Genomic DNA, 9120 nt, shown 5'->3' on the forward strand with positions numbered 1-9120 from the left:
GCGACAAAGCACAGCACATACAGGTAAACTGGGTCAGTTTAAGTACACAGAGAAGGAAGAAAAATGAAGAAAAAGAGACAGGAAGAACAATGAGCATGCACATATGCAGACCTCCTCCTGTCTACATTTGACTAGAAGGCTGGCTAGTCCTGGGTTCAGCCTATAGAGAGTTCCCTGTGTTTTATAAATGGGAGTCAGCTAGTCATAAGCCTGTAAGGAGTTAAGTCTAAAATTACAGATAATCGTGTCTCATGACTCATGGAGAAAAGCCATCTGCAGAATGATGTAAAGAAGTTACCAGCATGCAAGAAGAGACATGGAATACAATATCCCTCCATAACACCTATCTAGTTTCAGTGGCCTGTAAGACCTCTTCTCCTGCTAATCCTTGGAATCTTCTTGACTCCAAGAGACACTAAAATCCCTCATCTCATTCTATGCAACCCACACACTTTTTTGTCTTACTTACTAGACCAGAATCTGTTAACCGCAACCAGGAGAGTTTTATCTAATTTTGTCTTCTCAAATTCACTGAAAATTTTGAGTTGTCAGTCACTATAGTACAACTTTGCTTAATTTTGGATAAGTAAACACAAATAAGTTCAAAGGCACACACATATATAGCCATGCCACTTCAATAGGCTGTGAGCTCCTTGAAATGAAAACAGCAAAGACCTCTGCTAATCATATGGTTAATTCACAGCCATTTCTAGGACTCCCTAACCAATACAAGAGCAGCTAAAAGCTCATATTACTCTGATCTGCATTTTGTATAAGTCACTACATAAAGGACCTCAGAAACCATATAACCTAATTCCAGCACCCTTTAAAGATGAAGAAAGAGAGGTAAAATCGCTTTTCAAAGGCTACACAGAGGTCTATCTGGCATATGTTAAGAAACTGAAATAGAAGGAAAACAAAGAATAAAAGAAACAAAATGAAGAAATAATAATTGGCAGTAATAGGGAACAGACTGACAACTCTGTATTTTTAAAGATATTTGGACTGGGGGAAAAATGCTACTCAGCTGGGAGAAGAAAAGTATCAGCACAAAACAACTGAAAGAGCTGACGAGTTGTGCTAACTGGAGAGGAAAACCTGCTTTCTTTTAAAAAGTCAGAATCATTATAATTTCACCAAGACTTGAGGCATTCTGGAAAAGAAGTAACTGGCAAAAAGGGGATGGGGGAAACAGAGACAGCATCGCTATCTGCAAAACAACACAGTGAAACAAGGCCGCTGTTCACAATCCCTCCTTGCTTTCTTTCAGCAAGCGAAGAGAATCCAGCATCTTCTGGTACTGGGGAAAGAACACTGGTATCTGCCACTTAAACAAGTAGAAAATAACACAATATAAAATATTGTAAGAAAAATATATGTAATAAGTTATCAGTATGAAAAATACACTATATTTAATTCTGGAAAATGCTGTTTATATAAAAATTAATAAGACACTGAAATTTCTTAATGAAGAAAACATATGGACTATACATACACACACACACAGATTCTAGGAGTTGATAATCTACCTCTTTGACTACTGTATTTATGAGACAAAAAGTAACATTTTTAAAAAGTAAATCAATATTAATTGTACACTTGCATGTTTTGTCTTTTTAAAAAGTAACTTATTCCCATGAAATCTGTATTTGATATTCAGAACTCACAAATATTAGGATTTTTTTTAAGCACCTGAATTTTTTAAGTTCCAGAATGAGTCTTTAAGAAAATCATTTTGGAAAAACTAGGTACAAAAAGGAACTGCAACTCTGAGCAAATCACAAAAGAAGCTGAAAAGCACTAAAGGTTTCAGGAGCAAAAAACTTGACACAAACTTTAAGTACAACTTATTTTTTTGTTTTTTAGACTAGTCATAACCTGGAGTATACATATACAATGTTTGCTAACATAGAAAACAGTTGACACATTTCTAAAACCCAGTACAGTGTGTCTGTACAGGCATACCTCAGAGATACTGCTGGTTTGGCTCCATACGACTGCAATAAAGCTAGTATCTCAATCAAGTGCGCCACACAAAATTTTTTGGTTTCCCAGTGCATACAAAAGTTACCTTCACACTATACTGTAGTCTACACAACTAATCAACTATCTCTGCAAAATTACAGGATACAAAATCAATACACAAACATCCACAGCATCTCTATACACTACCAATCAGTAATTTAAAAAAGAAATTAAGAAAACAATTCCATTTGGAATAGCATTTAAAAATCAAATACTCAAGAATTTAATCAAGAAGTTAAAAAAAAAACTGTACACTGAAAACTTTAGATTGATGCTGAAAGAAATTAAAGCCATAAACAAATGGAAAGACATCTATGTTCATGGACTGCTAAGATTAAGAGCATTAAGATTTCAAAATTACCCAATGCAATTTATAGATCCAATACAATCCCTTTCAAAATCCCAAAGGTGTTTCGCAGAAAGAAAAACTTATCCTAGAACTGATGTGGAATTTCAAGCAGCCCCAAAGAGCCAAACTAATTCTGAAAAATGAACAAAGCTGGAGGACTGAAACTTCCAGATTTTAAAACTTGTAGATAATCAAAATACTGTAGCAGGGAACGAAGGCAGATCCATGGACCAACAGAATGAGATAGCCCAGAAATAAACTTTCACGTACATGGCAAACTGACTTTTGACACAGAAGCTAAGACCACGCAATGGGAAAGGATAGTTTTCAACAAACAGTGCTAGGAAAACTGGATATGCACGTGCAAAAGAATGAAGCTGGACCACTATCTTACATCATCTACAAAAATTATTAATAACTCAAAATGGATCAGAAACCTAAATTTAAGAGATAGAACTTAAAAAAAATTTTTTAAACCTACAGATAAAAAATCAAAGTGTAAAAGCTTCATGACATTAGATTTGACATCAGTTTCACGGATATGTGAAAGTAGTACTAAAAGGTACAGGAAAACAAAAGAAAAGCAGATAAACTGGACTTGATCAAGATTAAAAGCTTTCATGCATCAAAGGACACTAACAACAGAGAAGTCAATCCAAAGAACAGGAGAAAAGATTTGATAAGGAACTAATATCCCTGGCATTTGGCTAAAACATTATCTGGACGTGTCTATGAGGATGCATCTGGCTGAGACGAACTTCTGAATCTGTAGACTGAGTAAGGCAGATTGTCCTCCCACTGCAGACGGGCCTCGTCCAATCCACTGAAGAACTGAAGACAACACAGAGGCAGAACAGAGGAGAATTCCTCTCTGCCAGGCTGCGTCGAGGGGGCACACTGGTGTTCTCCTGCCTTGGACGCCGACTAGAGCGTTTACACCATTAGTCCTCCAGTTCTCAGTCCTTCGGGCTCAGACAAGAGCTGCACTAGCCCATCAGCTTCCCTGGGTCACCAGCCTGCCGACAGCAAATCCTGGAACTTTTCAGTCTTCCTAACCACATGTGCCAATTCCTCACAATCAATCTATCTACCCTATTGATTCTTTCTCTGGAGAACCCAGACAAATACAGCAATAAAAATTTTCAAAAGAGTGAGATATAACGTAAAACTCTTTAAAGAGGCATTCTATCATATTGGGAAAATGTCAGCTTTTTAAAAATTATTTATCTGGAGATTAAAAGAATCATGTCCACATGAATGTAGTTCCTTAATCTACAGATAAATAATTTAGATAAAATGCTAATTAGAGCACTGCAACTGGAAACAAACCAAAGTGTGTGTACCGATCTCCTTTAACATCGAAGTCCATCATGAACAATTCTTTCTCACTGAGGTTTAACAAAAGCTTTATCTTTCTCACTTAAAAGTCAGTAGAATTGTTTTTATAGTGGAAGAGGGACACAGGTAATGTAGAAGGTCCACAGCATCATTTGTGAATCTCATGGGTCCATGGGCTAAAAACAATTACACGTAACTAGAGACAGAGTAAATCAGTGCAAAAAAACACCTGACTTACATACCAGTCTTGAGCTCTAGGTTCTAGCTTAATGTGGCTTTGCTACATTAAGAGCAAACCTTTGAGAAAAATCTCAACCTCTCAGGTTCTTGGTTACCTTGCCTGTAAAATGAGGAAACTAGATTTTTAGATGACCTCAAAGGTCCAATTCTACTCTGAAATTCCATTATTCTAATGTAAGTAATACTTTTTCACTAGGAACAATCCCATTACAGTACAACCTGAAGGGTCCAATTAAATGATTACGTTTGAAGACAATTCAACGTGGGTTTCTTCAAACCTATTATACAGCTTATAATTTTGCTCTATAGCTTGTAAATTGGCTCTTCTTTTGTTTCATGTGAATAAACAATACTCTGTTGCCCAGCTCTCTCTATCAAAGGTTACATGTTTGGAATTATATTAATTTGATTATTTTGGGAATCAAAGAATTACAGCTACTGGCCAGTAAGATTTAAAAACAATTTAAAGGTGCGGACCTAGTATGCTTCGCAACTCTATCAAACTTAACACATCCCCGTTAAGAATATTTTACACTGATCCCTCTAACCATTTTAAATGAAATGCATAGGTAACATAACTAACCTATAAATATAGGCAAAACTTTTAATGGAAACCAGTGTCCTAGCAATAGACTTTGTATTCCAATTATGTCTTAGGTTCGTTTAATAATAAAAATGGTCTAACACAGTGGCCCCAAGCTTTTGGCACTAGGGACTGGTTTCACAGAAGACAATTTTTCCATAGACCCAAGGAGGAGGGGTGTGAAGGATGATTCAAGCACATTACCTTTGTTGTGGACTTTCTGTTATTATTACGTCAGCTCCACCCCCAACCATCAAGCATTAGATCCCAGAGACTGGGGACCCCTGGTCTCTCTCACACACACACACACTAGGACATTCGGAAGTCCTGCAGAACACAGGACTAGTCTTTGTTGTTTTAAAAAACTGTCTCAACACTACATTCCCTGGTCACATTCACTAAATGCCCTTCATTTATTTTGTCAGCCCAGAACACCTTCCCTCGTAAACTTCTAGAACATGTCCTAGGAAAGCAGTATCAAGCTCAATACCACCCTCATTGATAACCCCAGCTATAACCTCTAAGATTATTCTGTGTGTGCCAAAAAACAACTGAAAGATTCTGGTTGATTTATGCTGAAAAGAAAGAGCTGTGCTACTGAGAAACCAAAGCATATACAAGCAAAAAGGCATACTTTGTTTAATTGCACTGCATATACTGCACTTTTTTTTTTTAACAGATTGAAGGTTTATGGCACCCCTACGTTGTCAAATCATGGTTAGCATTTTTTAATTAAAATATGTACATTGTTTTTTAGACACAATGCTATTATTGCACAAAATATACTAGGAACATAACGTTTCTACGCACTGGGAAACAAAAAATTCCTGTGACTCACTTACTACAGTAGCCTGAAATTGAACCCCAAATATCTCTGAGGTATGCCTTTATTATTACAGTACTTTCCAAATTACTGATTTTAGATGCTTACTTTTTCTCTTAGGATCATTAATAGTTTGTGTGAATTAAAATGGACAAATGTCAAAGAGACATTTAAATTTAGTTCCACTTTCAAGTCAAAAGAAATTCTTAAACATGATAAGTAACTGCAGCATAAGCTTATGAAAACTGAAGGCAAAATAGGCAGGCAGGCCAACACTGACACTTGTGGTCATTCTGAGATTGCTAATTTGCAATCAGCTAATTTCTGCTCTGTGAGTTCAAAGAAAAGTAAAACTGGTTTGTAAAACATCAATAAAGGTCAAAGGAAAATACCAAATTCTTAATAAACATAACCACTTTTTTTCAAAAAGGAAAACTTCAAATATTAAAGTTAAAAATATGCCATCTGTCCAAATCTTTTTATGTAGTGAAAAAGATGTCATTTGATTTTAAGTCAAAGCAGTCTCTAGATAAACTCCAAGTAAACACTGCCATGCAAAACTGCTGATTATCTCAATAAAACTGAAGGTGTTACCTAACTAATTGGTTCAAATGGAATTTTTCAGTGTATTACATTGGAAATTACATCTGCTCCAAAACATTAAGATTTTTCCCCAGCAGTGGAAAAAGATAGCTGGTTTTTCAGGTGAAATAAATGGCTTGCATTCAGGGGCCTACTAGCCAGACTAAAGCATAAACAGGAATGGAGACCAATGAAGGGAAAATTGATTCATGTCTCCCAAGGCTGTTTGCTCATCACCCACCCAGGTTGAAGTGCTATCTCCCCATTCCTTACTCCAGCATTCTTTTTACCAAAGACATTTAGTTGAATTTATATAGACACATAGTATAATTCCATGAAATCACTTACCTTTCCTATTACATACTGAACAAATCTATACCTGACTGATCATGTAATAATCACTCAAAAACTATTAACAATGTGAATAAAAATAATATTATTTCTGTACCCATTTAAGACTTAAAGAGTTAGGAGGCACAGCAAATTCTGTCTTTAAATTCTAGCTCCTTAAGGGATATTCTAGACATGCACGGGGAAACCCTAATAGGAACCTGGATAATTCTGGCCATGATGCATATAGTAATAGTCACCTATTTTCCCACCAGGGATGTGCTATAAAATTAAAAAGCAGACCTATGCAAGTAAAAATTACAAGACATTTATAACTATAAAACTTAACAAAATAGCTGCCAGTCTGCTGAGTCTGATAAAGAAATCTGTCACATTTAGTGAGAAAGTTTAACCGTAGAATTCAGATTTTAAAAGAAACTAGACTGAAGGAAGAGCTTCTACAAGCTTGCCTGTCATAAGATTTTTACAGCGTCTCTTGGCTGGAAACATGCAGGTTGCTAGAAAAAGTCATTGAAGGAACTTTTATCTCATGACTGCTGTTTTTCTGTAAAGTTCCTAGGCTAGCTTAACTTAAACATAAGAAACAGAATGCAGTTGTACCTGAAAGTTTAAAGTAAACTCCGATTCGGCACACAGGTATCCTTTCATGAGCTTTCAGGAGTCTCCTCTGCCATATGAACACTTGCTCCTCTGCAAGCACAGTTGAGACAATAGTCTACTGGGAATTCAGGGGCTCCACCTAACACTGCAGGGACCACTAACCAGCAGCTTATCTACGGAGTTCTCTTAATAGTCAAGATCCATAAAAAATTCAGTGGGGCAATCAAAAAAACAGCCAAAAATAACTGCTTTATCCTTCCTGGAGGAAAGGCGAGGGATACATCTAAATCTTCTTTGTATCATTTATTAAGGTGTGTCGAATTACAAATGCTGGCACACAGTAGTTGATCAGATACCTATCTATTGATCAAGTAAATAAAACAAAAATACAAACATCCATTTAAAATCCTATGAATGATCTCTGGGTATGCTGTGCTCGTGTGCTCAGTCACGTCTGACTCCTTGAGACCCCATGGACTGTAGTCCATCAGGCTCCTCTGTCCATGGGATTTCCCAGGCAAGAATACTGGAGTGAGTTGTCATTTCCTTCTCCAGGGGATCTTTCCAATCCAGAGATTGAACCCACATCTCCTGAATTAGTAGGCAGATTATTTACCACTGAGCCACCAGGGAAGCCCCATGCTGTACTAGTAACAGCAGGGCCATGCAGCATAAGGTTGAGAACAACTTACTTTTGCTTTAATTCCCAGCTGGACTCTTTCTTATCATTAATCATCTGATATTTGGGATAATTGTTGTATAACTCTAAACACTGGTTCTTCATCTTTAAAATGGGTATTATAATAATAAAACTTTCTCAGAAAAAGAGTCATTTATATAACAGCTCAAGCAGGCTTGGCACGCAACATGAATTGAGTCACTGCTGCTACTAGCACAGTCAAATCCTATGTCAGGAATTACTGATAAACAGTGACCTAGTAAGATCTACTTATACTTTTATAAAATAAGTCATTTTAAGCAGGCACTTAACCATCGCTCTGCCACTTAAGTTTAATTAAAAACAGAGTAGTGAACATGTAATATGTGTGGACTTAGGGACTAAATGCCAAGAAACCTGGATTTTAGTTCTATCCTTCACACTTTACCAGGAAAAGCCAAAGCTCCAGGCCTTAGGTTTCCCATCTATAAAACTCTTAATGTTCCAACTAACATTTCCAGGAAAATCACATACATCCCTTAAAAAAAAGTCTTAGGATTCCTAAAACTACAAAAAACAATTTGTCATTTATACTAAAAAATATATAACAAAAACAAAAAATAAAAATATTAGAGGAAATATAAATCTGTATTTGAAACAACATATATTAGTAAGAAAATAGGTGGGACCAAAAATATATGACCACAAATAAACAGCTTAAGTTTCAAAATGGTAAATTTCTATGAGTTAATGTCCCTAAAATCTGAGGAAAAACTGATAACTCAAGTTATTTTAATAAAGAACAATGCCCCAATACTTGTAGAAAAAAAGCAGCAAGGTGCCCAACAGACTAATCATACAAAGAAATATTTCAGAGTGAGTATCTAGTGTTTATGGAAAACTCTGCTTGATGGCAAGTTACTAAACCATTCTGAAATATTAGGACAAATAAATATGATTACTATGATCTCACTACCCACCAAGAAGATCCTGTGCAACTATGCTTTATCTATTATTTTGTTGAATTCCACCATACAAGTAATTTTAAATAAAAAGAAAAATAAAAAATAAATGACATTAAAAAATGATTAAAAATAAAGTTTTGCTGCCTTCAAGAAAGAAACTGCACATTAAAAAAAGAAGTGGCTGTATCAAACCATGTGTCAGTACAACAATTCATGGCAGCTGATTTATATAAACTCCAGAAAATAATGGGGAGATGTCTAAGTTACTCATTAAAAATGGTCTATGGGTTGTAACTAGATATTAGTAAAACTAAAGTTAGAACAATTTGAGGGAAAAAAAAAATTCAAGGGAAGGAGTGTGATGAAAGGGTTAAATTACACCAAGTCACATACTAACGTTACATGGCTTACGCACGGTAAAATCATGCAGATAACATGAAAACCAACATCTAACACTGAAAACATTTAAAAAATCTGCACTTGAACGTAAAGTTAAAAAATAAAGGGGGGGGGGGGAATAAGCTGAAAAAAATAAAATAATCATTCACTTCATAATCCTTCCATTGTTGTATATTCACTTATCACTACACTTACACTGACTACATA

The 9120-nt window shown here is 35.8% G+C and overlaps 1 protein-coding gene across 1 annotated transcript in view; it reads right to left on the bottom strand.

Annotated features, from left to right (window-relative positions):
- The window catches only part of CDC73 (cell division cycle 73), an 89197-nt gene that overhangs the window by 28954 nt on the left and 51123 nt on the right, over positions 1-9120 (bottom strand). The window lies entirely within an intron of this gene.

Source organism: Ovis aries, chromosome 12 (assembly GCF_016772045.2).
Source record: "Ovis aries strain OAR_USU_Benz2616 breed Rambouillet chromosome 12, ARS-UI_Ramb_v3.0, whole genome shotgun sequence".
Taxonomy (NCBI): domain Eukaryota; kingdom Metazoa; phylum Chordata; class Mammalia; order Artiodactyla; family Bovidae; genus Ovis; species Ovis aries.